The 16,891-nt window shown below is 45.4% G+C and overlaps 2 protein-coding genes across 4 annotated transcripts in view; one reads left to right on the forward strand and one right to left on the reverse strand.

Moving 5' to 3' along the window:
* The window catches only part of LOC118944009 (programmed cell death protein 10-like), a 34,516-nt gene extending 27,223 nt beyond the window's left edge, over nt 1-7,293 (reverse strand). The window contains exons 1-2 of one of the 3 annotated variants that reach the window (XM_036961132.1): nt 7,087-7,293; nt 6,121-6,147 (exon numbers count right to left, since the gene is read on the reverse strand). The gene's annotated coding sequence lies outside the window, so the exon portion shown is untranslated. The remainder of the gene's footprint in view (nt 1-6,120; nt 6,148-7,086) is intronic. The other 2 variants (XM_036961134.1, XM_036961131.1) reach the window with 2 other exon arrangements.
* Nucleotides 7,294-7,536: 243 nt separating this feature from the next.
* Nucleotides 7,537-16,891, forward strand: part of LOC110512028 (neuroserpin-like) — a 55,249-nt gene continuing 45,894 nt past the window's right edge. The window contains exon 1 of the mRNA XM_036961130.1: nt 7,537-7,677. The gene's annotated coding sequence lies outside the window, so the exon portion shown is untranslated. The remainder of the gene's footprint in view (nt 7,678-16,891) is intronic.

Consider the following 16,891-nt stretch of genomic DNA (forward strand, 5'->3'; position numbering starts at 1 on the left):
GTAGAAAGCCCCTTGGTAATAACCAGGTCCAGTAGAAAGCCCCTTGGTAATAACCAGGTCTGGTAGAAAGCCCCTTGGTAATAACCAGGTCCAGTAGAAAGCCCCTTGGTAATAACCAGGTCCAGTAGAAAGCCCCTTGGTAATAACCAGGTCCAGTAGAAAGCCCCTTGGTAATAACCAGGTCCGGTAGAAAGCCCCTTGGTAATAACCAGGTCCAGTAGAAAAAGCCCCTTGGTAATAACCAGGTCCAGTAGAAAGCCCCTTGGTAATAACCAGGTCCAGTAGAAAAAGCCCCTTGGTAATAACCAGGTCCGGTAGAAAGCCCCTTGGCAATAACCAGGTCCAGTAGAAAGCCCCTTGGCAATAACCAGGCCCACTAGAAAGCCCCTTGGTAATAACCAGGTCCAGTAGAAAGCCCCTTGGTAATAACCAGGTCCAGGGTACCGTGGTCATGTGTGGGCCCAGTAACATGTTGGATAAAGTCCATAGAATTCAAAAGATTCAGAAAATCAATGGTCAGTCTCTTTGTCAACATGAATATTAAAATCACCAAACACAATGATTGTATCACAGTTCTCAAGGACAATAGTTGAGAGAAATCAGTAAAGGAAGTGGGGCAGTGTTTTGTTGGGCTATACAGGGTTATGGTCAGCACTGGTGGGCAGAGGCTGATATCTAAACAGAATGGCATGATGATCAACAGACCCATAGTCACCAAATGAAATGTCCCTACAGCTGAGAGTTTTGGTAAAAATAGAGGCTGCCCCTCCACCCTTTTCTCAGTATGAAAATCTGTATTCCGAGGGGGGGGGGGGGGGGGGGGGGGGGGGGGGGGGGGGGTGGTACTTCACTAATAGCGACACTGAAAACAGCCATGCTTCAGTGAGAAACGTGCAGTCAAATCTGTGATCAGTGATGAAGTCATTCACGAGCAAGGTTTTACTCATGATTTCTTTCTTAAAGTGCATGTGGGCCACTCTGCCCCATGGGGCATCTGCCTAGAAGTAACCAGTAGAATATCAACCAAATGATTAACATTACAACCATGTTTTCTGACCGTCTCCAATCTATCAGAATGTTGGAGATGACAGTTTGGATAAACTCACTAGAAGGCAGAAATAAAAGAAGATAAATTAGGTTACTCACAAAATAATCAATTTCTACAGTAGTTAAGCTTTCCAAGTCCTCTGTTGGTTACTCTGACAGGGAGAACTGCACCACCAGACCCTGTCTGTCAGTCTGACAGTGAGAACTGCACCACCAGACCCTGTCTGTCAGTCTGACAGTGAGAACTGCACCACCAGACCCTGTCTGTCAGTCCAGACCCTGTCTGTCAGTCTGACAGGAAGAACTGCACCACCAGACCCTGTCTGTCAGTCTGACAGTGAGAACTGCACCACCAGACCCTGTCTGTCAGTCCAGACCCTGTCTGTCAGTCTGACAGGAAGAACTGCACCACCAGACCCTGTCTGTCAGTCTGACAGGAAGAACTGCACCACCAGACCCTGTCTGTCAGTCTGACAGTGAGAACTGCACCACCAGACCCTGTCTGTCAGTCTGACAAGGAGAACTGCACCACCAGACCCTGTCTGTCAGTCTGACAGGAAGAACTGCACCACCAGACCCTGTCTGTCAGTCTGACAGGAAGAACTGCACCACCAGACCCTGTCTGTCAGTCTGACAGGGAGAACTGCACCAACAGACCCTGTCTGTCAAACTGACAGGGAGAACTGCACCACCAGACCCTGTCTGTCAGTCTGACAGTGAGAACTGCACCACCAGACCCTGTCTGTCAGTCTGACAGGGAGAACTGCACCACCAGACCCTGTCTGTCAGTCTGACAGGAAGAACTGCACCACCAGACCCTGTCTGTCAGTCTGACAGGAAGAACTGCACCACCAGACCCTGTCTGTCAGTCTGACAGTGAGAACTGCACCACCAGACCCTGTCTGTCAGTCTGACAAGGAGAACTGCACCACCAGACCCTGTCTGTCAGTCTGACAGGAAGAACTGCACCACCAGACCCTGTCTGTCAGTCTGACAGGAAGAACTGCACCACCAGACCCTGTCTGTCAGTCTGACAGGGAGAACTGCACCAACAGACCCTGTCTGTCAAACTGACAGGGAGAACTGCACCACCAGACCCTGTCTGTCAGTCTGACAGTGAGAACTGCACCACCAGACCCTGTCTGTCAGTCTGACAGGAAGAACTGCACCACCAGACCCTGTCTGTCAGTCTGACAGTGAGAACTGCACCACCAGACCCTGTCTGTCAGTCTGACAAGGAGAACTGCACCACCAGACCCTGTCTGTCAGTCTGACAGGAAGAACTGCACCACCAGACCCTGTCTGTCAGTCTGACAGGAAGAACTGCACCACCAGACCCTGTCTGTCAGTCTGACAGGGAGAACTGCACCAACAGACCCTGTCTGTCAAACTGACAGGGAGAACTGCACCACCAGACCCTGTCTGTCAGTCTGACAGTGAGAACTGCACCACCAGACCCTGTCTGTCAGTCTGACAGGGAGAACTGCACCACCAGACCCTGTCTGTCAGTCTGACAGGAAGAACTGCACCACCAGACCCTGTCTGTCAGTCTGACAGGGAGAACTGCACCACCAGACCCTGTCTGTCAGTCTGACAGGGAGAACTGCACCACCAGACCCTGTCTGTCAGTCTGACAGTGAGAACTGCACCACCAGACCCTGTCTGTCAGTCTGACAAGGAGAACTGCACCACCAGACCCTGTCTGTCAGTCTGACAGGAAGAACTGCACCACCAGACCCTGTCTGTCAGTCTGACAGGAAGAACTGCACCACCAGACCCTGTCTGTCAGTCTGACAGGGAGAACTGCACCAACAGACCCTGTCTGTCAAACTGACAGGGAGAACTGCACCACCAGACCCTGTCTGTCAGTCTGACAGTGAGAACTGCACCACCAGACCCTGTCTGTCAGTCTGACAGGGAGAACTGCACCACCAGACCCTGTCTGTCAGTCTGACAGGAAGAACTGCACCACCAGACCCTGTCTGTCAGTCTGACAGGGAGAACTGCACCACCAGACCCTGTCTGTCAGTCTGACAGGGAGAACTGCACCACCAGACCCTGTCTGTCAGTCTGACAGTGAGAACTGCACCACCAGACCCTGTCTGTCAGTCTCTAAAACATGTTTTCCTCCAGCAGCAACCGGCTGAGGAGCAGCAGGAGAAACCCCTCTCAGAACAGGTTCTGTATGCTGTGCACGTGTGATAGTTGTGTTGGATAAATAAGATATATAATGACTAACGAAAATACACACAGCCCAATTTAAATTCCACTAAAATATGAAAACGAACCTATAAACTGATAAGCATTTAAATAAAAGGTATTTCCATCAATTAATAAAAAGCATTATTTTGCAATGGGATTTTTCCTCCGGGTCTTTTTGGCCGGCAACAGTTTAATTTATGACATTTCTTCATTTTTTGGGGGACAAAAGACCAGAATTGCCAGTCAACGGAAATGCTGGTACCCCTGGTGTTACCGAGCAGGCAAGCTACGATTCTCTTTCCTCCTCCTCTGACTGAAACATTCAGCAGAATGAAGTACTGCATGACATCACCCTTGGCCGCTGTTACGTTCCCCAGTTTATGTGTTGTAGTTTGTGTATTTGCATGTGTTTTATTTCAGGAAATGGCTTCCTGAAATCCCTCAAGCAGCTGATTGGTCGACTCCAGGGCTAATTGGAGAGCTGACCCCGCCCCCTCGTCAAGACACAGCTGTCTCCAGTTACACATTCATTCTGAAGCTATATAAAAGCCAGTGTTCTGTTCAGCTGAGAGATTTGCTGGGAGGACATTGCAGAGAGATTTTGCTGGAGGTTGATTTGCTGAGAGAGATTTGCTGGGAGGTCATTGCAGACTTTTGCTAGAGAGATTTGCTGGGAGGTCATTGTAGAGAGATTTTGCTGGAGGTTGATTTGCTGAGAGAGATTTGCTGGGAGGTCATTGCAGAGATTTTGCTAGAGGTTGATTTTGCTGGGAGTTCGTTGTTGGTAGCAGTTGGTATGTTCTGTGAGTTTGTTGCTCAGGTAGAGCTTATTTGATGTCCTTTGTTTCTTAGTTTGTTTGTGAAATTGTTTAATATTCTGTTTCATTTGTTCCCAGGGGGAAAGGGGAAGGCACCTTGGGAGTGTTTAGGCAAGAGGCCCGCGGGCATACATATACCCGTAGTATATTCACTGTCTAGGCACACTAGGTAAGACCTGGGTGGACCACCCCCTGTATTTTGGTTAGGGCACCAGGTGGCGCTAAATTAGGTGGGTAGGCAGGTAAGATAGGAGAGGGGGGGCTTTGAGATTTACTTTCTTTGCTTTGGTTCCGTCCAGCCCCTTTTCCCCAGTTCTATTTCTGGCTAGGCAGGCAGTGTCTTCAGAGGGCGTTGATAAAAACCATAGCTCTGAGCACTGCTCTCAGGTCAGCTTCATCCCCATGTATTCCTTTGAGACAGTCTCAGTGCTGAGACTCCTTAGGCCATGTCCCAATAATCTCACCACAAGCTTGACACATTTCCTTCAAGGCCTCTGATTTGAAAGGACTTGATAGCAGCTTAAGGGCACCATACTGAGACTAGAAACATTCCACCCAGCAGTGAAGAGTGGGGGACAATAGCGGAAAGGAAAAATGATTGGACATGTTCTTTCTTATCTGATGCGACGCTTCTCTCCATTACCTGTCAACTGTACAACGCTACTGTTGGCAACACGCTGATTAGCCGGGCTACTGGACCTGCAGAACATGACATCGTCACTTTCAACGACCTCAGTTGTCCGACTGTTTTGATACAAAAGACCAAGCTATACATCCGCCGAGACATTACAGGCAGTCGTGCATTATCACGTTGTAAAATGAACAGGTTCTATTTACAGGCCGTTAAAACCTCATTTAAAATGTGAGTCATTTGAGTCATTTGCCACCGAGTCATTTGTCACATAAAGCAAGGCGTCTGGACGGCTGACTGGTCCGATAGGCCAGCTGCTGTGGAGAAATGTACAGCAGTTACAAAACAACAACAGATGTCTCTAGCCATAACTCCCATCCACCAGTACCACCCCCGTGTACTGCAGCTACCCCATACAGCCTCCTCCTCCTTGATTAGTGTCTTGACTTGAGTAACGTTACAGTCTGCCACAAATGAGCTAATTGCATTTCCAACTACTCATGACATTTCATTATAGTGAGGTCACCGTTTGATGACAACTGCGGTGTAATCATTAGTCCAAACACGAGAGTTTCTAACGGACAAATTCAGGTAACATTAAGGTCCCTGCTCGTTTCGATCGCTTAATTCAGCAGGGAGGTGTGCAACTACTACACATTATACCAATGTAGAAACTACATCACCTACATAGGTATTACCATATCCCTTTCAATTCACATTCCTTGCAGAAAGAACTATTTCCAAACCTTTTAAAACGTCCAGAAAGACAGTGGTCTTCGAAGGTTATTTATACTTTAAAAGACATGTGAATGGATGTGGATGAAAGACTTCTGCCAGTGTTTTAAAGTCCCAGTTTCATAATCCTTCCTTTACCTTCAACTCTATACATCCAAGTGAGCCTATGATGACCTTGGATCAGATTCACCATTATACCCATTGATCAAACGTATGAGACAGACAGACACTGCTCAAAAGGGGTTGTTTGTGATATCTACACTCAGTTGCCACTTTATTAGGTTCACCACTCTATTCACGAAAATAAATTGCTCCTACATACACCAAGTCCCGTGGTTTTGGCTTGCTAGACACTAAAGCTTGCAGAGAAGTATTCAGGTATTCTGTTACTGTTTGTTTGAACTGTAGAATGCGCAAAATGACAGCACAGTCTGTGATGGTGTTTTGTAACTCAGAAAAGTTCCAAAACTTGTACTGAGTGTAACAAACTCCAACTGGACTTAACTTGAACAGTCTTATCTCCTTTCCCAGGTTCATCAACAGTTCTGAATTCACGCTGCTCCAGATGCATAGGGGGTTGTACCTAATAAGGTGACCACTGAATCTATAGACTTTCCACAGTGTGTTCTGGGAATACCCAGGGTATTAAACATTTGGCTATAAGTGTTGAACTGTTGAATCTATTACCTCAGGAAATGGTGCAATTCAGCTTGTCTGGGGATGACAAAAAATGACTTAAATGATTGTATGGGACCTCTTTTCTGTTAAATTAGAGACATACAAATAAATGACTGTTGTGCCTTGTAACTAGTTTAAAATGTGGAAGTGTTGCACTAAAAATGCAAATATTGATTTGGCATACAATTTAAGATTGTAAACATTGTACAACTACATAAACATTGTGTAACTTCATATAGAACAAATTTCACTTGACATTAATATTTCTTTAAAGTTATTGCAAATAAATACATATTTTCACTTTTTTCCTGCGACAATCACTGAATTAGTTATTGATTTCTTCATCTTTAAAATGCAATATTTTAGAATTTATGTGTTTCTACCAAGTCAAAACTGGATTTTTTAACTCAAAACAAAGATTGTAAAAGTGTGCTAGACATGTATAGAATCAATTATACTTAGTTTGATGTTTCTGTGACAAACGGTGAATTAGTTACTGATTTATACTGCTTTTAATGGTATTTGGCGAATGTCTGTTGAATGTCTGTCTGAATATGTGAATATAATACCAAATTTACCTCGGTTAGGAGGTTGGGGGTCACCTGCCACTGGCAGTGCCAGAAACGTGGATCATTGAAGTTACACAACTAAGATTATCTAACTAACGTTAGTTTATACAGTTACGTTGATTAGGACAATTATGGAAATGATTAGCTACAATCGACCAACACACAGTTAGCTATGATCACCAACAAGCTAGACATCCTCTAATAACGACGAGGGGAATTTCTCATGATCAGTTAGCTAGTTACTATATTCAGTTTGAATCATCGCCCAGGTGGGTATCTAGGTGCGTGAATACGCTAAATTACTAACTAGCCAAACAGGTTTAAGGTTAACTATCTTAGCTAGCTAAACAAAAACGATTCGTTAACGTTAGTTGGTGAAATAGCAACGCCGCCTTTAGCTACATACCTGTTTACAGTAGACAGAAGTGGTAGATTGCTTATTTATAGCGAAGTAGGGCTCAGTTGCCGTGGCTAGCTAGTCGTGTATTTTATTTTCTAATTCAAAGTTTTCTGCATGATCAAAACTGGCTAGCCAAAGGGGACGAGGGTTTTCCGAGTAAACACCAATCAGCTGGCCACCAAACTGGCTGTCGGTTGTAGTTTTTATTGACATCCCCCATTATGGCAGTGGCAAAGGCACGCTAAATATAAGAACTACAACTCCCAAGTTGTTCAAGCACTCAAGGGGCGTTCTACACCAAGCAGCTAAAGCTTGAACAGACTTATTTTGGAAAAAATAATAAAATACAAAAACTCAATCTCTCGTAGACAAACTCGATTCCGGACATATAAAAATCTAACAACAACAGCTACTGAAATAAAAAGTGTGCATTGTGTTTCAGGAAGCGCAGTGAAGGACCAATCAGCGTGTGGAAAGGGCGGGACAAGAGCGAAAATATTTAGCTCCGCGAGCGACCTGCTGCGGTGGTGAAGAGAACCAGCGAGGCGACGCACGACACAGGACAGTATTTCTACATTACCTACCTGACACTGCTCGGTAAGGCACATTAACAATATTATAAAATACGTAGAAATATGTTCAATGCATTGTGTGTATATCAGTTATACATCAATGGTTTGATTGCGGCCATTTTCACGTTTAGATTTGAAGATTGGGTGATGTTATCATAGTTTATGTGATATGTTCATGTTTTCACATTATAGAGGTGCGGTTTATTGCCATGGCAAAGATGAAGTTACTAGGCGACCACAAGGAAAAATTGATGTCACTTAGTGTTTTATGAGAATGTTGTCTGTACTGAGTCTAACAACCTAAAGATGCTGATCTGTCCACTAAAGGCAGTAGCATCATCGATAGCCAATGAGGGGATTGTTTTTCAGTTGAGGACACACAGACACAATTACAATATTGTGGGTCTCTAATGTCCTTGAAATTGATTACGCCTAGTATTGACTTTAAATTCCTTTTCTCAAGTAAATGTTATAATGAAAAGGTTGAATTCCCACCTTGGCACAACACGCCCAGTCCCCGGGGCACAGACCTCAAGGCCAGGAAAACATGATTGTTGTTGGAAAACACAGCTAACTTCCTGCATTTCAACACATTTTTTGTATATATATATATATATATATATATATATATATATATATATATATATATATATATATATATTTGTATTAATAATTCTATTCTACACATTTTTCCATAACACATTTGGGTTGTCATCATTGAATGACAATGATAATGCAAATTATCAAGAGGAACCTGTTACTTAAAAATTATATTTAAAAAAAGAGCAAATCAGTTAGTTCACTAAACCTATACCACCTCCACCAAACCCAAAGGAAACTCTTCTCTATTCTCTTCTATGAAACAAAAGAAGCACACAACCATATGTTGTTATTAATCCTATGATTTATTGTTTGTTAATCTGTGTCGATGAGCCGGGTCATTAAAGGTTACCTGGGTTATTAAAGGTTACCTGGGTTATTAAAGGTTACCTGGGTTATTAATGGTTACCTTGGTTATTAAAGGTTACCTGTGTTATTAATGGTTACCTTGGTTATTAGCGGTTACCCTGGTTATTAAAGGTTACCCGGGTTATTAAAGGTTGCCTGGGTTATTAAAGGTTACCTGGGTTATTGAAGGATATCTGGGTTATTAAAGGTTACCAGTGTTATTAAAGGTTACCTGGGTTATTAAGGTTACCCGGGTTATTAAAGGTTACCCGGGTTATTAAAGGTTACCCGGGTTATTAACGGATACCTGTGTTATTAAAGGTTACCTGGGTTATTAAAGGTTACCCGGGTTATTAACGGATACCTGTGTTATTAAAGGTTACCTGGGTTATTAAAGGTTGCCTGGGTTATTAAAGGTTACCTGGGTTATTAATGGTTACCTGAGTTATTAACGGATACCTGTGTTATTAATGGTTCAAGCCAATGGAAATGCATGAAAAAATCAAGCATTGCCACGAGAGAGACCACAGCAGAAGGTCACGGCAGGTACAAACGTCTGGAACAACATTTATGGAACAACAGCATCTCTGAGTCCACTGGTAGGAATACATTAGGGCTGCAGTTGTATGTTAATGCACTGGAAGGGAGATTGAGGATGTGATTTGGATACATAGGGGCAGATATACTCAGTAGTGGCTGCCATATTGGAATACACACACACACACACACACACACACACACACACAGAGGGAGTCGAACAGCAGTTTGTCCTTTACAATCCACAAGGGATTTGTTTATCGTCTCAGAGAGAGAAAGGGGGGGGGGGGTGAGATATGTGAGCGAGAGAATGTCCCTTGTAGCTCAGTTGGTAGAGCACGGCGTTTGTAACTCCTGGGCTGCTGGTTCGATTCCCGAGGGGGACCTGTATGAAGAAAAAGTATGAAAATTGTATGGACTCAACACTGTAAATCGCTCTGGATAAGAGCCTCTGCTAAATGAATGACATGTAGAAAGGGGAAGATGAGAGAGTCTGCCATTGACTAAGAGATAGGGACAAAGATAAGAGAGAGAATAGATTAATATTGATAGAGTCAATACAGAGGGGAGATGATGGACCGTTGTTGATGTTTAAGACTCCACCAGGGATTATACTCCTACATAAAGTACCCCTGGATGTTACAAGTACAGTAACCATATCATAGATATTCAACTGTAATGATGTGGTAGATTTCACCATACATCCCAACACACCCATATGCAATACTGTTACTATAGACATTCTCCCACACAGCCTTTATCTAGTCCACAGCCCTGTGTTGTTATGACACTGTCCTCAGCATTGGTAGTGATCTGCTGGTGGCTGGCTCTGCTCTCTGGGGTGGGTGGGCTGCTGATAGAGACAGATCCTCACCACCTCTCTCTCTCTCCCTCACACCTACAGTACATACCCAACACACACATATTAAATGCAAGGGACGTCAGTGATAGAGACAGCTCTTGTCCATTATAATCAGAACATTGCACATCTTACATTGTGCGTACATGTCTCTGTTACTCTCTCTCTTTCCATCCCTCCATACGTCTCTATCCCTTCCTCTTTTAAAACCGTTCTCTCTCTGCTTCCTGTCCTCTTCTCCTGTCCTCTCCTCCTCCTGTCCTCTCCTCCTGTCCTCTCCTCCTCCTGTCCTCTCCTCCTGTCCTCTCCTCCTCCTGTCCTCTCCTTCTCTCCTCCTGTCCTCTCCTCCTGTCCTCTCCTCCTCCTGTCCTCTCCTCCTCCTGTCCTCTCCTCCTCCTGTCCTCTCCTTCTGTCCTCTCCTCCTCCTGTCCTCTCCTCCTGTCCTCTCCTCTCCTCCTGTCCTCTCCTCCTCCTGTCCTCTCCTCCTCCTGTCCTCTCCTCCTGTCCTCTCCTCCTCCTGTCCTCTCCTCCTCCTGTCCTCCTGTCCTCTCCTCCTGTCCTCTCCTCCTCCTGTCCTCTCCTCCTCCTCTCCTCCTCCTGTCCTCTCCTCCTGTCCTCTCCTCCTCCTGTCCTCTCCTCCTCCTGTCCTCTCCTCCTCCTCTCCTCCTCCTGTCCTCTCCTCCTCCTCTCCTCCTCCTGTCCTCTCCTAGTACATTTTAGTATTTAGTACATTTAGTCTCTAGTACATATTAGTCTTTCTAGTGCATTTAGTCTCTCTAGTACATTTAGTATATAGTACATTTTAGTCTCTAGTACATTTCAGTCTCTCTAGTGCATTTAGTCTCTCTAGTACATTTAGTATTTAGTACATTTTAGTCTCTTCAGTACATTTAGTCTCTCTAGTGCATTTAGTATTTAGTACATTTTAGTATCTAGTGCATTTAGTCTCTCTAGTGCATTTAGTCTCTTCAGTACATTTAGTCTCTAGTACATTTTAGTCTATTCAGTACATTTAGTCTCTAGTACATTTTTAGTCTCTTCAGTAAAATGAGTCTCTAGTACATTTAGTCTCTAGTACATTTAGTCTCTAGTACATTTTAGTATCTTCAGTACATTTAGTCTCTTCATTTTAGTCTCTTCAGTACATTTAGTCTCTTCAGTACATTTAGTCTCTTCAGTACATTTAGTCTCTAGTACATTTAGTCTCTTCAGTACATTTAGTCTCTAGTACATTTAGTCTCTAGTATATTTTAGTCTCTTCGGTACATTTAGTCTCTAGTATATTTAGTCTCTAGTACATTTAGTCTCTTCAGTACATTTAGTCTCTAGTACATTTAGTCTCTAGTACATTTTAGTCTCTTGTACATTTAGTCTCTAGTACATTTAGTCTCTAGTACATTTAGTCTCTAAGTACATTTTAGTCTCTTCAGTACATTTAGTCTCTTCAGTACATTTAGTCTCTAGTACATTTTAGTCTCTAGTACATTTAGTCTCTAGTACATTTAGTCTCTAGTACATTTAGTCTCTAGTACATTTAGTCTCTAGTACATTTTAGTCTCTTCAGTACATTTAGTCTCTTCAGTAGATTTAGTCTCTAGTACATTTAGTCTCTAGTACATTTAGTCTCTTCAGTACATTTAGTCTCTTCAGTAGATTTAGTCTCTAGTACATTTAGTCTCTAGTACATTTAGTCTCTTTGGTACATTTAGTCTCTTCAGTAGATTTAGTCTCTTCAGTAGATTTAGTCTCTAGTACATTTAGTCTCTAGTACATTTAGTCTCTTTGGTACATTTAGTCTCTTCAGTAGATTTAGTCTCTAGTACATTTAGTCTCTAGTACATTTAGTCTCTAGTACATTTAGTCTCTTGTACATTTAGTCTCTTTTGTCTTCAGTACATTTAATCTGTTTAGTATTTAGTATTTAAAATGGCCTCCAGTCATTAACTTCACTCACGGACCCTAAATAGAAACCGATCCAATTACAGCTTAAATCTCTGAAGTGCGCTCCCTGTGTGTGTGTGTGTGTGTGTGTGTGTGCGCGCGCGTGCGTGCGTGTGTGGAAAGGGGTCAAGCGTTAAGGCGGTGCTGTTTTGCTGTGTAAGGGGTGTGTGGTAACTTTGGCTCCACGTCAGCCCTTCTTTCCCTGTTTGGAGGGTAGCTGTAGTTAACGTGCATCCTGCTGTCTCTCTCTCTCTCTCCATCCTCTCCTCCCTCTGTATTTCTCTCTCTCTCTGTCTCTCTCTCTCTCTCTCTCTCATCCTCCATCTGAGTGCATCTGAGTGCCAACTCTTTCTGAAGACCCACAATATCTCTCCCTCTATCTCTCTCCCTGCAATGTCTCTCCCAACCCTCTCTCATTCTTCTCTCTGTCTCTCTCTCTCTGTCTCTCTCTCTCTATGTCTCTGTCTGTTAACAGGGCTTAATAAGTGGTTGACCTCAGTTAACCCCTGTGGTATGGGCAGAGTGCGCTATGGGATTTATGACACTTGATTCAAGTTACAAACAAGCGGGGAGAGCCACGTGGGAATGATTCTAGCAGGCTACAGCAATAGGTTATTACCTGCTATTCATGCCCTGTTTTCCCTACAGCAGAGGTACCCAAACTGGGAGACCAACTCAGTCCGGGTTTTAAACTTACTCTTGAACGTTGAAATCGTAGAATTCTCAAGGTGCCGTTTTTGAAATTGGGTAGTGTGTCATCAGTACCTCTTGTCATGTTAGTAATTACGTACCTTAGAGAGATCAACTAGCCATGTCAGCTAACGCTTTTTTTTATTTTGGGTTTTTAGCCCATAGATAGTGTTGTCTTTTTTTTTTGTCACTCAAATATCACATGGATACATATTAGACATGGCAAGATGTATAGAATTTCAAGAAAATACCTCATGACAACATGTTCCCCAATGCTGGAAGGAGGGCCCCAAGTGAAAACCTTTGGGGTGCCCTGCCCTACAGTATACCAGGCAGGTGGTTTTTACATGAAAGGATAGAGAGACTGTTTTGTTGTTGGTTGTTCTTAACGCAGGTCTTTCAGAGCTTGGGATGAGCTGAGATCAGGGATTGTCCTGTTGTCAAGTCAGATTTTAGCTTAGAGTCCCTGTCTGCCTGCCTGTCCGTCCGTCCGTCTGTCTGTCTGTGTGTTTGTTTCTGTCTGTGTGAAGGGATATGAGAGGGAAGGGCAGCACCGGAGGCAGGATTTGGGTGGTTGTTTTAGACTGTTAGGCTGGTCTGAGATTAACTGAGTATGATTTTGGCTGGGGACACGGCATGACAGGGTAGGGTGAGAGAGAAGGCTGGGGACACGGCATGACAGGGTAGGGGGAGAGAGAAGGCTGGGGGACACGGCATGACAGGGTAGGGTGAGAGAGAAGGCTGGGGACACGGCATGACAGGGTAGGGTGAGAGAGAAGGCTGGGGACACGGCATGACAGGGTAGGGGGAGAGAGAAGGCTGGGGGACACGGCATGACAGGGTAGGGTGAGAGAGAAGGCTGGGGACACGGCATGACAGGGTAGGGTGAGAGAGAAGGCTGGGGACACGGTGTGACAGGGTAGGGTGAGAGAGAAGGCTGGGGACACGGCATGACAGGGTAGGGTGAGAGAGAAGGCTGGGGACACGGCGTGACAGGGTAGGGGGAGAGAGAAGGCTGGGGGACACGGTGTGACAGGGTAGGGGGAGAGAAGGCTGGGGGACACGGTGTGACAGGGTAGGGGGAGAGAAGGCTGGGGGACACGGCATGACAGGGTAGGGGGAGAGAAGGCTGGGGGACATGGTGTGACAGGGTAGGGTGAGAGAAGGCTGGGGGACACGGCGTGACAGGGTAGGGGGAGAGAAGGCTGGGGGACACGGCGTGACAGGGTAGGGGGAGAGAAGGCTGGGGGACACGGCGTGACAGGGTAGGGGGAGAGAAGGCTGGGGGACACGGCGTGACAGGGTAGGGGGAGAGAAGGCTGGGTAAAGGAGAAGAGGAAAGAAGGATGTTTTGTTCTTGTTCTGTATCAGTGGACGAAGCTGTTGTCAGGTAGTCTCTTCATCACTTGTTCAATACAGGGGAGTTGGGGGTAGTCAGAGGAATGGAGGGAAAGGAGGGAGTGAAATGGAGGAGTGGAGACGATTCTGTTCTATTATGAAGAGGAGCTATAGTTTCAGAGATGTCACTGTTCTCTGTAGTGTGTTGTTGAGGGAAGGGAGGGAGGGAGGGAGGGAGGGAGGGAGAGAGAGAGAGGGCTAAGCTGCATAACAATAGGATCAGTCCCACAGTCCTCTCCCAGGACACAGTGTTGGATCTGAAACAGATAGGTGATAAATTGGTACAAATGAATGTATAACACCTCTCCCAATCTGAATGTATAGAACCTCTCCCAATCTGAATGTATAGAACCTCTCCCAATCTGAATGTATAGAACCTCTCCCAATCTGAATGTATAGAACCTCTCCCAATCTGAATGTATAGAACCTCTCCCAATCTGAATGTATAGAACCTCTCCCAATCTGAATGTATAGAACCTCTCCCAATCTGAATGTATAGAACCTCTCCCAATCTGAATGTATAGAACCTCTCCCAATCTGAATGTATAGAACCTCTCCCAATCTGAATGTATAGAACCTCTCTCAATCTGAATGTATAGAACCTCTCCCAATCTGAATGTATAGAACCTCTCCCAATCTGAATCCCCTTCTCATCAGAATGAAGAACTGTGGATGGCGCAGTTCTATCATGGCGCACAGCAATCTGAGAGAGAGCGAGAGAGAGCGAGAGAGAGAGCGAGAGCGAGAGAGAGAGAGAGAGAGAGAGAGAGAGAGAGAGAGAGAGAGAGAGAGAGAGAGAGAGAGAGAGAGAGAGAGAGAGAGAGAGAGAGAGAGAGAGAGAGAGAGAGAGAGAGAGAGGTGTAGTTCATTCCTTTGATTGAGAAATGGATGGAGAGATGGGGGAAGGGGAGTGAGAGAGTAGAACAAATCAGCTTTCTGTAGCCAGCAGACTGATTGTTATTCTCATGTCGCATTGACACTGCCTGAGTGTGTGTGTGTGTTTAGAATATGAATGTCATTATGAAGTTGAGACAGCAGGCCTGGAGGACAAGACATTATGAAGTGGAGACAGCAGGTTGGAGGACAGGACATTTATGAAGTGGAGACAGCAGGCTGGAGGACAGGACATTATGAAGTGGAGACAGCAGGCTGGAGGACAGGACATTATGAAGTGGAGACAGCAGGCTGGAGGACAGGACATTATGAAGTAGAGACAGCAGGCTGGAGGACATTATGAAGTAGAGACAGCAGGCTGGAGGACGTTATGAAGTGGAGACAGCAGGCTGGAGGACAGGACATTATGAAGTAGAAACAGCAGGCTGGAGAACATTATGAAGTGGAGACAGCAGGCTGGAGGACAGGACATTATGAAGTGGAGACAGCAGGCTGGAGGACAGGACATTATGAAGTGGAGACAGCAGGCTGGAGGACAGGACATTATGAAGTAGAGACAGCAGGCTGGAGGACAGGACATTATGAAGTGGAGACAGCAGGCTGGAGGACAGGACATTATGAAGTAGAGACATCAGGCTGGAGGACATTATGAAGTGGAGACAGCAGGCTGGAGGACAGGACATTATGAAGTAGAGACAGCAGGCTGGAGGACATTATGAAGTGGAGACAGCAGGCTGGAGGACAGGACATTATGAAGTGGAGACAGCAGGCTGGAGGACATTATGAAGTGGAGACTGCAGGCTGGAGGACAGGACATTCTGAAGTGGAGACAGCAGGCTGGAGGACAGGACATTATGAAGTGGAGACAGCAGGCTGGAGGACAGGACATTATGAAGTGGAGACAGCAGGCTGGAGGACAGGACATTATGAAATAGAGACAGCAGGCTGGAGGACAGGACATTATGAAGTGGAGACAGCAGGCTGGAGGACAGGACATTATGAAGTGGAGGCTGGAGGACATTATGAAGTGGAGACAGCAGGCTGGAGGACATTATGAAGTGGAGACAGCAGGCTGGAGGACAGGACATTATGAAGTAGAGACAGCAGGCTGGAGGACATTATGAAGTAGAGACAGCAGGCTGGAGGACATTATGAAGTGGAGACAGCAGGCTGGAGGACAGGACATTATGAAGTGGAGACAGCAGGCTGGAGGACATTATGAAGTGGAGACAGCAGGCTGGAGGACAGGACATTATGAAGTGGAGACAGCAAGCTGGAGGACATTATGAAGTGGAGACAGCAGGCTGGAGGACAGGACATTATGAAGTGGAGACAGCAGGCTGGAGGACAGGACATTATGAAGTGGAGACAGCAGGCTGGAGGACAGGACATTATGAAGTGGAGACAGCAGGCTGGAGGACAGGACATTATGAAGTGGAGACAGCAGGCTGGAGGACAGGGCATTATGAAGTAGAGACAGCAGGCTGGAGGACAGGACATTATGAAGTGGAGACAGCAGGCTGGAGGACAGGACATTATGAAGTGGAGGCTGGAGGACATTATGAAGTGGAGACAGCAGGCTGGAGGACATTATGAAGTAGAGACAGCAGGCTGGAGGACATTGTAAAGTGGAGACAGCAGGCTGGAGGATATTATGAAGTAGAGACAGCAGGCTGGAGGACAGGACATTATGAAGTGGAGACAGCAGGCTGGAGGACAGGACATTATGAAGTGGAGACAGCAGGCTGGAGGACATTATGAAGTAAAGACAGCATTCTGGAGGACATTATGAAGTAAAGACAGCAGGCTGGGGGACATTATGAAGTGGAGACAGCAGGCTGGAGGACATTATGAAGTAAAGACAGCAGGCTGGAGGACATTATGAAGTAAAGACAGCAGGCTGGGGGACATTATGAAGTGGAGACAGCAGGCTGGAGGACATTATGAAGTGGAGACAGCAGGCTGGAGGACA

This window comes from Oncorhynchus mykiss, chromosome 24, assembly GCF_013265735.2.
Source record: "Oncorhynchus mykiss isolate Arlee chromosome 24, USDA_OmykA_1.1, whole genome shotgun sequence".
In the NCBI taxonomy this organism is placed as follows: Eukaryota; Metazoa; Chordata; class Actinopteri; order Salmoniformes; family Salmonidae; genus Oncorhynchus; species Oncorhynchus mykiss.